Genomic DNA, 13,209 nt, shown 5'->3' with positions numbered 1-13,209 from the left:
AAATATTCTAAATGCGGCCCTGTTCAGTGTTTCGGATTTTGACATTCATGTGTACAGAACGTGATTTTGTTTACGTCAACTCTATCTTAAAAATGAATGGTGTATAGCTTGCTTTTCTAATAGGAATCTTACATTGAGGCAGAATCATCTGGAATTTTACTGAATCTTCACTTTTCATTGTACCGCATCTAAAGATTGAATGATGAGAATATGAAATTGTTTTTTTCTAACCCATCGTCGTCATCATCATAAGGTCGTCAGTCTTAATAGTGGTTGGATGGAGCTAATCTTCGTATTTCTCTAAAACTAGAACAAGCCACAAAAGTAAAAATTTTCTCAATAATAAATTCATGTTGTACAGCACTTCACACAAGCTAATAAGGGAATCTTCATCATTTTACCCTTATTTTTGCCTACTGATACCGAGTTTTTTTGCTAGTTTGAAATAAAAAATTAACTGTAAATATAACCCATTGTGGGTTACCTAATCTAACCTAACCCACTGTGGGTTTTCACATTGTTGCAATTGTGGNAAAGATCGGCGTGTATAAAAATACAAAATGAAGAGGGTAATATTTCTTTACGATGAGGGTTATTGTCGTTCGCTGATTTTGCATTTCCATCGGCTTCGACAGACTTGGATGTATCTACACATACATCCTTTTTCCGTAACATGACAGCGGGAAAGTTACTTTGAAAATACATTGAAAAATAGTTGGGTCTAAGTCGAATGCGTCAAAATCACTAATCTTTTATTAAAGATTCTGATTAAACGATAACATCTTGAATATCGAAAGTAGGCCTACGATATGTTGCAATTGTGGTTTTAGTGTCATCTAACCATAAATTCTGATCTTGTTTCCGTTTTTCCAATTTCCATACTTTTTGCATCTCCATCGCGATTGTTACACACTACACTTTTCTGTAAATGAATCATGTAATCAATTCTCTTCGGCGCTCTGTTATACAATACAATACATATATGTAAATACATACATGCAAGTATATGTGTATTGAGAATCCGTATTTACATACATGATACATATCCAATACATTTTTCCTTTGAATATTCGAATATTTCCAATGAAAAATGCAGCCATAACTTTCAGATCGGATATGCCATGTTTTGGCAGTAGTACAACGGAGCGAGTGATATGTGACAGCCATTAGATAGTCTGCAAGTTACAATATTTTCATTTTTCAAGTGCCAACCGATCCTTTCTCGTACTATTTATTTACGTATTATTCGTCTTTCGTCTAATTTACACATTCTTGAATTGTTTAAAAGTTCAGCTGATAATGATCAATAATTCAGCGCACTTGGCAAACTTTTTAAACTTGCAAAGAAAAAATTATAACTGGAATTAGGCTGATCCTTTGGTGAAATACTTTTCAATTAATAGTGGATATTGTTCGAATTTGGACATATGAAAAAATTTGAAATTATCAGTATTTAATTGATATCTAATGATTGATAACATAATAGAATAGACGGGTGGTGTACTGAAAAGTGGTGTAATTACTGCTACAGCTATTGTTACGGTCAATTGAAAATTGAAATTTAAACATGTCATATATTGCAATTCTAAATTAAAAATTCCATTTAAACGACAGCATTTTATATATCACATGTAGGCGTATTAGTTTCATTTTTTATGTAGAAGTTTTAATAGTCAATCAATTCCAACTTGCCAACGGTTAATTTAGAAATTCGAAAAAGGTTGTTAAAGGTGTATGTTTGGAGCACGACGCTGTACGGGTGCCAAACATGGACAGTGGGCGCGGCGGAAAAGAAAAGGTTAGAAGCGTTCGAAATATGGTGTTACAGGCGAATGATGAGGATACCGTGGATAAAGGAAATTAAAAATGAAGAGGTATTAGAAAGAATAGGAGAATAGAGGACTCTATGGATAGGTTAGTAGGACACCTTCTCAGGCATGAAGGTCTAGTCAGATCACACAAGCTAATAAGGGAATCTTCATCATTTTACCCTTATTTTTGCCTACTGATACCGAGTTTTTTTGCTAGTTTGAAATAAAAAATTAACTGTAAATATAACCCATTGTGGGTTACCTAATCTAACCTAACCCACTGTGGGTTTTCACATTGTTGCAATTGTGGTTTTAGTGTCATCTAACCATAAATTCTGATCTTGTTTCCGTTTTTCCAATTTCCATACTTTTTGCATCTCCATCGCGATTGTTACACACTACACTTTTCTGTAAATGAATCATGTAATCAATTCTCTTCGGCGCTCTGTTATACAATACAATACATATATGTAAATACATACATGCAAGTATATGTGTATTGAGAATCCGTATTTACATACATGATACATATCCAATACATTTTTCCTTTGAATATTCGAATATTTCCAATGAAAAATGCAGCCATAACTTTCAGATCGGATATGCCATGTTTTGGCAGTAGTACAACGGAGCGAGTGATATGTGACAGCCATTAGATAGTCTGCAAGTTACAATATTTTCATTTTTCAAGTGCCAACCGATCCTTTCTCGTACTATTTATTTACGTATTATTCGTCTTTCGTCTAATTTACACATTCTTGAATTGTTTAAAAGTTCAGCTGATAATGATCAATAACTCAGAGCATTTGGCAAACTTTTTAAACTTGCAAAGAAAAAATTATAACTGGAATTAGGCTGATCCTTTGGTGAAATACTTTTCAATTAATAGTGGATATTGTTCGAATTTGGACATATGAAAAAATTTGAAATTATCAGTATTTAATTGATATCTAATGATTGATAACATAATAGAATAGACGGGTGGTGTACTGAAAAGTGGTGTAATTACTGCTACAGCTATTGTTACGGTCAATTGAAAATTGAAATTTAAACATGTCATATATTGCAATTCTAAATTAAAAATTCCATTTAAACGACAGCATTTTATATATCACATGTAGGCGTATTAGTTTCATTTTTTATGTAGAAGTTTTAATAGTCAATCAATTCCAACTTGCCAACGGTTAATTTAGAAATTCGAAAAAGGTTGTTAAAGGTGTATGTTTGGAGCACGACGCTGTACGGGTGCGAAACATGGACAGTGGGAGCGGCGGAAAAGAAAAGGTTAGAAGCGTTCGAAATGTGGTGTTATAGGCGGATGATGAGGATATCGTGGGTAGAAAAGGTTAGAAATGAAGAGGTATTAGAAAGAATAGGAGAATAGAGGACTCTATGGATAGGTTAGTAGGACACCTTCTCAGGCATGAAGGTCTAGTCAGAGACATATTAGAGGCTAGATTAGATTACTGTTCGCAAGTAGTTAAAGATATGGGTTCTTCTACCAGTCTTAGGACTGACGACCTTACGATGATGTTAAACAATCCATCAGGTACATCTGCAAGTATCACTTGCTTCTTTAAAGAACATAAATACTTTCCAGTTAGGCACCGAACTAAGATCGAGAAAATTAACCACCCTGTACTGCGGTTAGATAGGCATATAACAATAACAAATAGTTCAATTGGGCACCGAAAAATGTCCAACTGGATGACTGGGAAACAAAAGGGCATCACCACGGTAACACTCACTTTGATCGTATTGTCTTTTCCTACCGTACCTTAATGATTCTAAATCTAAACAATCAAAAAAAAAATTCTTCGGTTATATTTATTGGTCATATTCTTAACCAATTTTCGCTCTGTACATATGTTGTCTTCTTAAAAAATTACAATAACAAAATCAACTGCCTCTTGCAGTACGATCATCCTACCCACTATGTCCAATTGAAGGTATGCTTAAAAGGGCCCCTGCTGGGGTGCCTAATTTGGCCGTTAAAGTTGCCTAATTAAACTACTTCGTCTCTGAAAACTATCTTAATCTAACTCAATTCTCAAAATCTTTCAAGGTAACTCCTCTCAAAGGCTTTGAATTGCATTTATTGGACATTTTTTATTTTGTTAATCTACAAAAATAGAATACAACCAAATAATATTAATTTTATCCAAAGCTAAAGGCAAAACTTAATCTTTTGAGTATTAATATTATACTTTGAGAAGTCTAGACATTTATATAGTAAATTTTACTACCTACAACTTCCAAAGGGGTACAGAAATTTATGTAACTAAGAAGCCCTTTAAGTATTACGTCAACAGTAATTATTTTTTTACTTTTTCGTATTTTCTACAAAATTTAGTCTATTTGTCTATTCTTGAAATTGAAACGCGTTTTCGGTGACTTATAACTGCTGCTCACAAATCAATAAAGAAACCAGAACACATTGAAAAATGCATGTACCAATGTTTACATAAGCATGAGAAGGGGGGTAAGGGCTTTGTTTACATTTGCTGACGAGGGGAAGGGGTTTTAATCTGCCCCTATCGTGAGATATTATTCCCAAAATATAAGTGTACATATTTTGAACTGTGGAGTATTTTTTGCAAAATCCGATGCTAGATATCGGCCATTACATATATACGTTATTTGTACGCCTCCGTCGTCGAAACGTTCGGCGTCATAGTCTGTAAATTTCAGATGCAGTGCTTAACGCCTCTTTTTTCCGATACGGCGATGATACCATTGCGACGCTCGCGAAGAAGAATCAGACGAAATTCCTGTTCCATTAGCGGTGGTGAGAAGCCCCGCTATCTGTGGTAAATCAGAATTTGTAAAAGGCTTTATCGCAGCGACGCCGGTGTCACATGTAGAAGAGCCACACAAGCCGAGATGTAGAAGAAGAAAGTGAAGAGAATGAAGCAGAAGAAGAAGAAGAAGGAGAAACGTCATTGTCGGGGATGGAAAGGCAACGTTCGTTGCTACGGTAAAAGGAGAAGTGTCGTTCTGATAGATGACGCTCCAAAGAAGAGCGTCGTGTGATTTATTACGCCGATCCGCAAGATGCGGTGTCAGAGATTACGATGGTGGAACATATGAGCCGGCGTGAAACAGATATGTGAACTGAACTAACCGAACGAAAGAATATCAGTAGCTAACACTTACCGAGGACACAAGCAGCAAGAAAAACTTTTTTCCGTTCTGATGTTCGACGCTTCTCGATGATGTCATAGACGAGGAAGTGTTTCGTTACATTTCTCTACCTCTGTGCCATCTGCATGATTGCCGACTCTAATGATTTTATAAAGAACGGTAGTCCACCTTATCCTTATCCTCCTGTTAATTGTTGTTCTATATTTCAAGGGGTCTGAAAAGGGGAATTGTATCATTTATCAATTTTTAGTCATATATTAGATAGATGGAGAAATATGGGACATAAATGATTATTCATCAACTGAATTCCTTGAACTGTAATTGATTTAAATTTTGAGCAGTATTTGTTCAAGTTTTAAGTTTAACAAATTTAGTCTTTCCTAGTAAAGAATCGAAGAAATTTGGAGTACATAAAGGTGTTAGACAGGGACGTATGCTTTGCACACAACAAGATTGGAAGGTGTTAAGAGCACTAGAAAATATCGTTACAAAAGGATTACAATATTGACAAAACTAAGGTGATGGAATCTGGGATGTAAGAGAAAGAAAATGAGGGGAAAAGGAGAGATAAGATGGAAAGAAATAGTGATAGAAGTAATAGAGGATGAGTTGTTTTGGATCACAAAAACCATGTCTAACACTAATGATAGCTGATAAGCAAAAAAAACATAACACGTACAAGTACAAAGAACATATTTAATTAATGAAGTACCACAAAAGGCATGGTAAATGCCGTCTGTGGTGCCATGCTACATTTAGTGGAATTCAATATGTTCAATATGTTATGTTGATGGATATCAAAGGATGCTGAACTGAATCCACATGGTACCTCACCATACATGGTAGTCACGTAACCAATTCGGTCAAAGAAGTCCACAGTGGTCGAAATTGCCAGACTCGGATCACGATTTCGATCTTCTTGGATCTGGAAATTTCGACAGAATTTTTTGTTATATTTAAGTAAATTTATGTATTTTCTTGATTTATGATTTCTTTCTTAATAGAAACAGAAACATGAAATGAGTGTGATATTTCGTGTCGAACTAATACTGGCATCTTATATGATGCTAATATGGAAGGATAATGTTTCTTTAATTATTCCTTGTGCCATCCTCATCTAATAGACTTTTGTTCTTCCGATTTACATCTTAGAAGCCATAAACCTCCAACACTGCAGTAATTTTTGCCTATGAATGTCTACGAATTTTTAACGAAAGACTTCTTTGAAAATAAACCGAGTTAGAGGAAAAGTGGTACCGTTGCGTGTTTACGAGTGTAAGCAATAATGTTAATTGGTGTTTAGTTAGTGAATTTTCTGTTTCCTCAAGCAAGTTTGAGATGCGCGGCTGTACATATAACAGAAAGCCCGTTTGCACAAAGAATAATATTCCGCCTATTAGCAGTCAGTTTATTGTGGATTTTCAAAGTGTTCCGGCTGTTGACGTGAAGAAGTTTGGCAAGCAAACAACTGCGTTTGTTAGTCGAAAATTTCGGCCTTTGTTAATGATTCGAGTTTTACCATAACAAAGCTTTGTCGGTACGAATCTACGGTATGAATCTTCGTACACACACATACCTTTTTTCACGTATGCATGTACATACGTATAGATACAATGATAATGGCATGAGCTGATGTTATTTTTGTGAAGTCCCACGCTTCGTTGTGCTTCAATTCTGATAGATAGATCGTTTACGTACATCCGAAATTATTACTTACACATCATTATTAATGTGGGCGTTGAAGTAGTTAGAACGTTTACATTCACATGCCAAATTAACCCACAAAAGATATTTTCGTTGAATTAGCAGTTTTTATTTGAAAAATTCTAATAAGAGAAAGGAAAATATGAAGCACTTGAAAATATGTATAAGTATATACAATTCAACTGTTAAGAAACCTTTTGAAAGTGGTTAATACTCAATATTAATATCACCTCGATTCCCAGCGAGAGGGTTATAGTAGCAACAAGTTTTCTTCATTAATTTGAGGAAGGTAATTTGTAGTGTAAAAAAATTAAGTGAATTTTCACAATAACATCCAATCATTCAACATTACTCTTTCTTATTAGTTAGGGTGGCAAAAAAGTATAAAAACCAGGGAAAGAATTGTTTTTGGTTGGTGCCCTTTTAAATATGGAGAGCGATAAGCAGCATTTTCGACATATCTTACTGTTTTACTACAGAAAGGGTAAAAATGCTGTTCAAGCCAGAAAGAAATTGACTGATGTGTATGGAGAAGGTGTGTTGACAGTACGTCAGTGCCAGAACTGGTTCGCTAAATTTCGATCCGGCAATTTTGATGTCGAAGATGCACCACGTTCGGGAAGGCCGGTTGAAGCTGATAAAGGCATGAGTTGATGTGAACCGGCGAATAACAACACGTGAGATCGGATTGAGGTTAAATTTATCAAATTTAACAGTTTATGACCACTTGAAAGGCCTGGGATTATCCTCGAAGCTCGATGTATGGGTTCCCCATGTTCTCACAGAGAGAAATCTGTGTCGCCGCATTGACGTCTGCGATTCGCTTCTCAAACGTCACGAAAATGATCCGTTTTTGAAGCGCATCATCACTGGGGACGAAAAATGGGTTGTATACAACAACGTCAAACGCAAGAGGTCATGGAGCAAAAAGATGAATCGGCTCAAACCATTTCCAAAGCCGATATTCACCAAAAAAAGGTGATGCTATCTGTTTGGTGGGATTTTAAAGGAATCGTTTTTTTTTATCTTTTACCGGATAGGTAACACAACGATTAATTCGGAAGTCTACTGTCATCAGCTGGACAAACTGAATGATGCACTTCAACAGAAAAGGTCAGAACTAATCAACAGGAAAGGTGTAGTGTTTCACCAAGACAACGCGAGACCTCACACAAGTTTGGTCACTCGCCAAAAGCTTTTACAGCTTGAATGGGATACAATGCTACACCCACCATATTCTCCAGACCTGGCATCATCGGATTATTATTTGTTCCGGTCACTCCAAAATTTTTTAGACGGTAAAACCTTCACCTCAAATGAGGAGGTCAAAAACCTCCTCGATCAGTTTTTTGCCAGCAAAGACCAAAAATTTTATGAGCGTGGAATTATGCTACTACCAGAAAGATGGCAAAAGGTGTTGGACCAGAACGGTCAATATATAATTTAATAAAGTATTTGTTTATTATACGAAAACTGTCTTTCATTTCCACAAAAAAAAAACGAAATGACTTTCCGAACAACCCTATACAAATTGGTCAGGAAGTCGCTGACTTTCAATAACTAGCAAACCCGGTAATTCAGAACGGAAGAAGCGGTAATGGAGCGGTAAAAAGATGTATTCAGGGCACAACTCTGAACGGGTGCGAAAAGAAAACGTTAGAAGCATTTGAATATGCAGTTACAGTCTGGAAATGAAAACATCGTGGATAGAAAAGGTTAGGAATGAAGAGGGATTAGAAAGGGTAGGAGAGCAATGGGCTTTATAGAAGTCAATAGGAAAAAGAGAGAGAATAATAAGGTACCTTCTTGCGATTAGACATCGAAAAGTCGTTAGAGACATATTAGAAGCAAGAACTAGAATAAAGAGTATTGATGAACAAAGCAAGATCAAAAGCAAGATTGTTCCAGTCTTAGTACTGGTCTTGGTCTTCTTTATTTTGGTCTTGGGTTTTCTGATATAGTTCAGGTCTTGGCCTTGGTTTTGGTCAAAGCGAGTTAAGTGTTGGTCATGCTCATTTATTCTGATACGTAATAATTCTTCTAAGCACAAATTTTTCTATTTTCCGACACAATAATTGCTTTAAATGATGTAAATTTCCGTCATACATGCGAGCTTGTCATAAAGAATTTAATGTCAATAGTTGTTAGAGTTATGGCAACTCGAAAACTTACCCTTCTTCCAATGCATATTTATTACCCTAAAACGGCAAAGTCAAGACCAACTTCGCTCATTACTAATACGGAAGGTAAAATAGGTTATATTATTGTTCGCAAATTGTTAGACGTGTGGTATGTTCTTCTTTTCGGAAAATGCGATGTTTGACTTAGCATAAACAAGAAACACTTTTACATATTTTCAAAATATTCTACAAATTTTACAGACTTCCCGAACTTAGCATTACTTGCACTACAGTTAGGCATTCGTAAAAATTTTAGAGAAACTAATTTTATTGTTTCCTTGCATCTGATATTGTGTCGACCCATTTAAGAAGTTGATACAAGATAACAACAAGTAATATCGTTGGTTAAATTCTTTTTTTGCCTTGTTTCTTTCCTTCGTAAACTTCGAATGCGGCGAGCTCGATTTTAAAAGCGAGACTAGCACTACGACGACATAAGTTAGTAGAAACGGTACTAAAACCTATCTAATATGAAATCTAGGTTCAAACAAGATTTGCTCGGAGCCTTATTTATTTGTTTTTACTTTTTCTTCGGTAAACATCTGGCGATAGAGGAAAAGGAGTCGATAGATAGGTACGGAGCGGTGTCGACGATGCTAGTCAGTCGGGCGTGAAATTTTATTGGCTTTTAGACCAGTATCAAGACTGATTTTCACAAATTGTAGCTAACTCATCAAGAACTAACCGACCGGAAACCCACTAGGTACGTTTCGATACGAATAATTTCATATTCCACATTCCAATAAATGCATTGTATCAATATTTTTCACATTATACTACTTTCCGTTAACTGAATCCAGTCGCAGGAGGTGCTCTTGAACTCCTATTAACCTCGATCATCATACGTGATTAACTGATTAAAAACTTACCTCACTGTTCGTGCTTTAAAAGGAGCTAATAGAACCAATGATGAAGAAACAATTTTCATGGAGAAACAACGAAATGACTACGTGGTAAGGAACCAAATCAAAAAACTGACTGATCGGTTATAATGGCGTGTTCCTATTAATAGTTCTGGTTACATTGATGACATTGTTCGGTCTCTCCACCAAGGATGCTATGGGTTATTAAATTTCGGATTCCGGATTGTTAAAAGAGCATATCCAAAGTTACGGACACAGAAGAAACGGATTATTGGTGTCTAAATCAGTGAAACAACGGATACGGATATGAGTGCGGATCTGTTTTACCTCTACGATATCCGCGGATGATGTACCGTATTGTTAAAAAAGTATGTTCGCGGACTTAGACACGGATACGGATTATTAGTGTGTAAATCCGTGAAACGATGGATACAGATATGAATATAGATCTGTTTTACCTCTCGGATATCCGCGGATAATGAGCCGGATTGTTAAAAAAGTATATTCAAAGATATAGACACGGTTAAGGATTATTAGTGTTTAAATTCGCCAAACAACGGATACGAATATGAATACAGATCTATTTTGCCTCTCGGATATCGGCGGATGATGTGCTAGATTGATAAAAAAGTATATCCGCGGGCCTAGACACGGATATGGATTATTAGTATCTAAATCCGCGAAACAACGGATACGGATATTAATACAGATCTGTTTTGCCTCTCGGATATCGTCGGATGATGTGCTAGATTGTTAAAAAAGTATATCCGCGGACCTAGACACGGATACAGATTATTAGTGTCTAAATCCGCGAAACAACGGATACGGATATTAATACAGATCTGTTTTGCCTCTCGGATATCGTCGGATGATGTGCTAGATTGTTAAAAAAGTATATCCGCGGACCTAGACACGGATACAGATTATTAGTGTCTAAATCCGCGAAACAACGGATACGGATATTAATACAGATCTGTTTTGCCTCTCGGATATCGGTGGATGATGAAAGATTGTTAAAAATGTATATCCGCAGACCTAGACATGGATACGGATTATTAGTATCTAAATCCGTGAAACAACGGATACGGATATGAATACAGATCTTTTTTTCCTCTCGGATATCTGCAGGTGATGTACCGGATTGATAAGAAGCATATCCCTGGACGCGGGTACGTATAAGGATTATTAGTATCTAAATCCCCGGAACACGGATACGGGATATCCGCGGATACGGATACCCGAGACAATTTTGATTACCGGTCGACAACATTATAATTGAATTTCATTGCACGTAATAACGAATTTTAACTGAAAAGAAATATTTACTCTTTTCTAAAAGATCGGCGTGTATAAAAATACAAAATGAAGAGGGTAATATTTCTTTACGATGAGGGTTATTGTCGTTCGCTGATTTTGCATTTCCATCGGCTTCGACAGACTTGGATGTATCTACACATACATCCTTTTTCCGTAACATGACAGCGGGAAAGTTGCTTTGAAAATACATTGAAAAATAGTTGGGTTGAAGAAGGAGCAAATCGAATGGGTCTCCCCACAGCAGTCTCCCAATGTCGGAGACGTGGAAACGTCGCGTGGGAAAACTACCCCCGGTGCCAACCGCATAGTTGGGCGATTGTAACAGCCCCGGAATCCATACACTTGCCTACAGCGTGCGTGTGTGTGAATCAATATCTGTCGCACGCATATCATGCATCGTGTGTATTTTTTAGTGTAGACTTGATATACGTATGTGTATGTGTATGTGTGTGGTATATGCCTACCTACCTACATCCGCATGTAAAAGACATTCCAATAATACGATGGAGTGTATTGGGAAAAGCCATCAATACATCTTCCCTATATCTCCTATACATCACACCAATATTTTGCCTCTCAAGACTATTAAATGTCAATGTCACTAAATTTATTCCTAACTAGGCATGTAGGAAAAAAGAGCAGGAAGGATTTGTAATTTGTTTCAATTATATGCAAAAATTATACTAACGTTAAGTTGTGGTTTCTAAGGAAATAGGTGTTAAACTGTAGAATCTTGCAGCGTTAAATTTCAAGAGGAACGTTAAAACGTTTCACTTTAAGTTATTTTACTATAAACTAGGGACGAGTTCAGGTCAAACATGTGGTTACGAAAATTCAAAAAAATACCTCGCGGTTCTTATTTACAGCAAACATTTCCTTTTATCATCATCATCATCATAGGGTCGTCAGTCCTAAGACTGGTTGGACACGTACCTCCACTCTTTCCTATCCTAAACTAATCTTCGCATTTCCCTAAAACTAGAACAGCCCACATCCTTAACTATTTGCGAACAGTAATCTAACCTAGGTCTGCCTCTACCCCTCCTAACTCCTGTTTCTGCTTCTAATATGTCTCTGACTAGACCTTCATGCCTGAGAAGGTGTCCTACCAATCTATCTCGCTTATGTCTTACTGACTTCCATAGAGTCCTCTGTTCTCCTATTCTTTCTAACATTTCCTATACTTTATATTATTCCGAGCGTATCGTGAATTTTTACATCTAACCAGAAGACTGATTATTTCGATTTCGTCGTCTCTAGGGATTATCCATAAACCATACGACCATTTTTAGACTCCCTTCCTCACATGAGGTTATCCTTGAACTTTTCCTAAATAGCATGATCCTTCTAACTCTTTTGAAATAATATTTGCATCGAAATTTTATTTTAGTTGTATTTTTTTTCTTCAAAATCACCCGAAACAGTAGGTGCCTTATGGGCCGCCATTATCACAGGGCATCAGTTGAATCATCAGATCATAGACATTGATCCATTTCTACGTCTTCTTTTTCAATCCACCAAAAATTAGTCAAAAGCTACATTGGTCAGGTAGTAGCCACCCCTAGCATATACTTCTGGATATCCTTTTCTCCCTTACAGGACCATCACTGAGTAACCCCTAGAGGTTGGATAGAATCTGACATTACTAAAAAATAATGAAATGGTCAAAAATAAAAATGGAGACAGAATGTTCTTTTAAATTTTAAGTCTAAAAAGGTTACATTGATGCACATGTGGTGAAGCATACTAATCGATTAAGTACATAAATAAAATTCTGTAGAATGTTTCAACGGATTTATTTATTACTAAAACTGGACATGGTAGATTCCACCGGATGAAGAAGATTTTTAATACGACAAATACGTTTTCATACAGAATTAAATAACAAAACCTACTCGAGAAAAATAGGGCACCCTAATAGTCATAGTTTTGGTATTGTGTAATCTTTAAAAATTGAAGAAATCGCACTCCCAATTTATTATCTAATAAGTTTCTGGATTTATCACTTTTCGTATTTCTATTCAATTTATTTGAAAAAGGATGATTGCAGATTTAGTTTAATTTTTTTGTTTGGAAAAGCGCTTCAGTAAAAATTGCCCCGCTTTTCACAAATATTCCAGAAACTACTACAGGTAAGTACTCCCCGTCTAAGTGAATTTCATTATTCGATCGTGTTCTCGACGTTTTACT

The sequence above is a fragment of the Agrilus planipennis genome, unplaced genomic scaffold (genome assembly GCF_000699045.2).
Source record: "Agrilus planipennis isolate EAB-ADULT unplaced genomic scaffold, Apla_2.0 scaffold126, whole genome shotgun sequence".
Classification (NCBI taxonomy): domain Eukaryota; kingdom Metazoa; phylum Arthropoda; class Insecta; order Coleoptera; family Buprestidae; genus Agrilus; species Agrilus planipennis.
Note: the sequence above shows the minus strand (reverse complement) of the source record.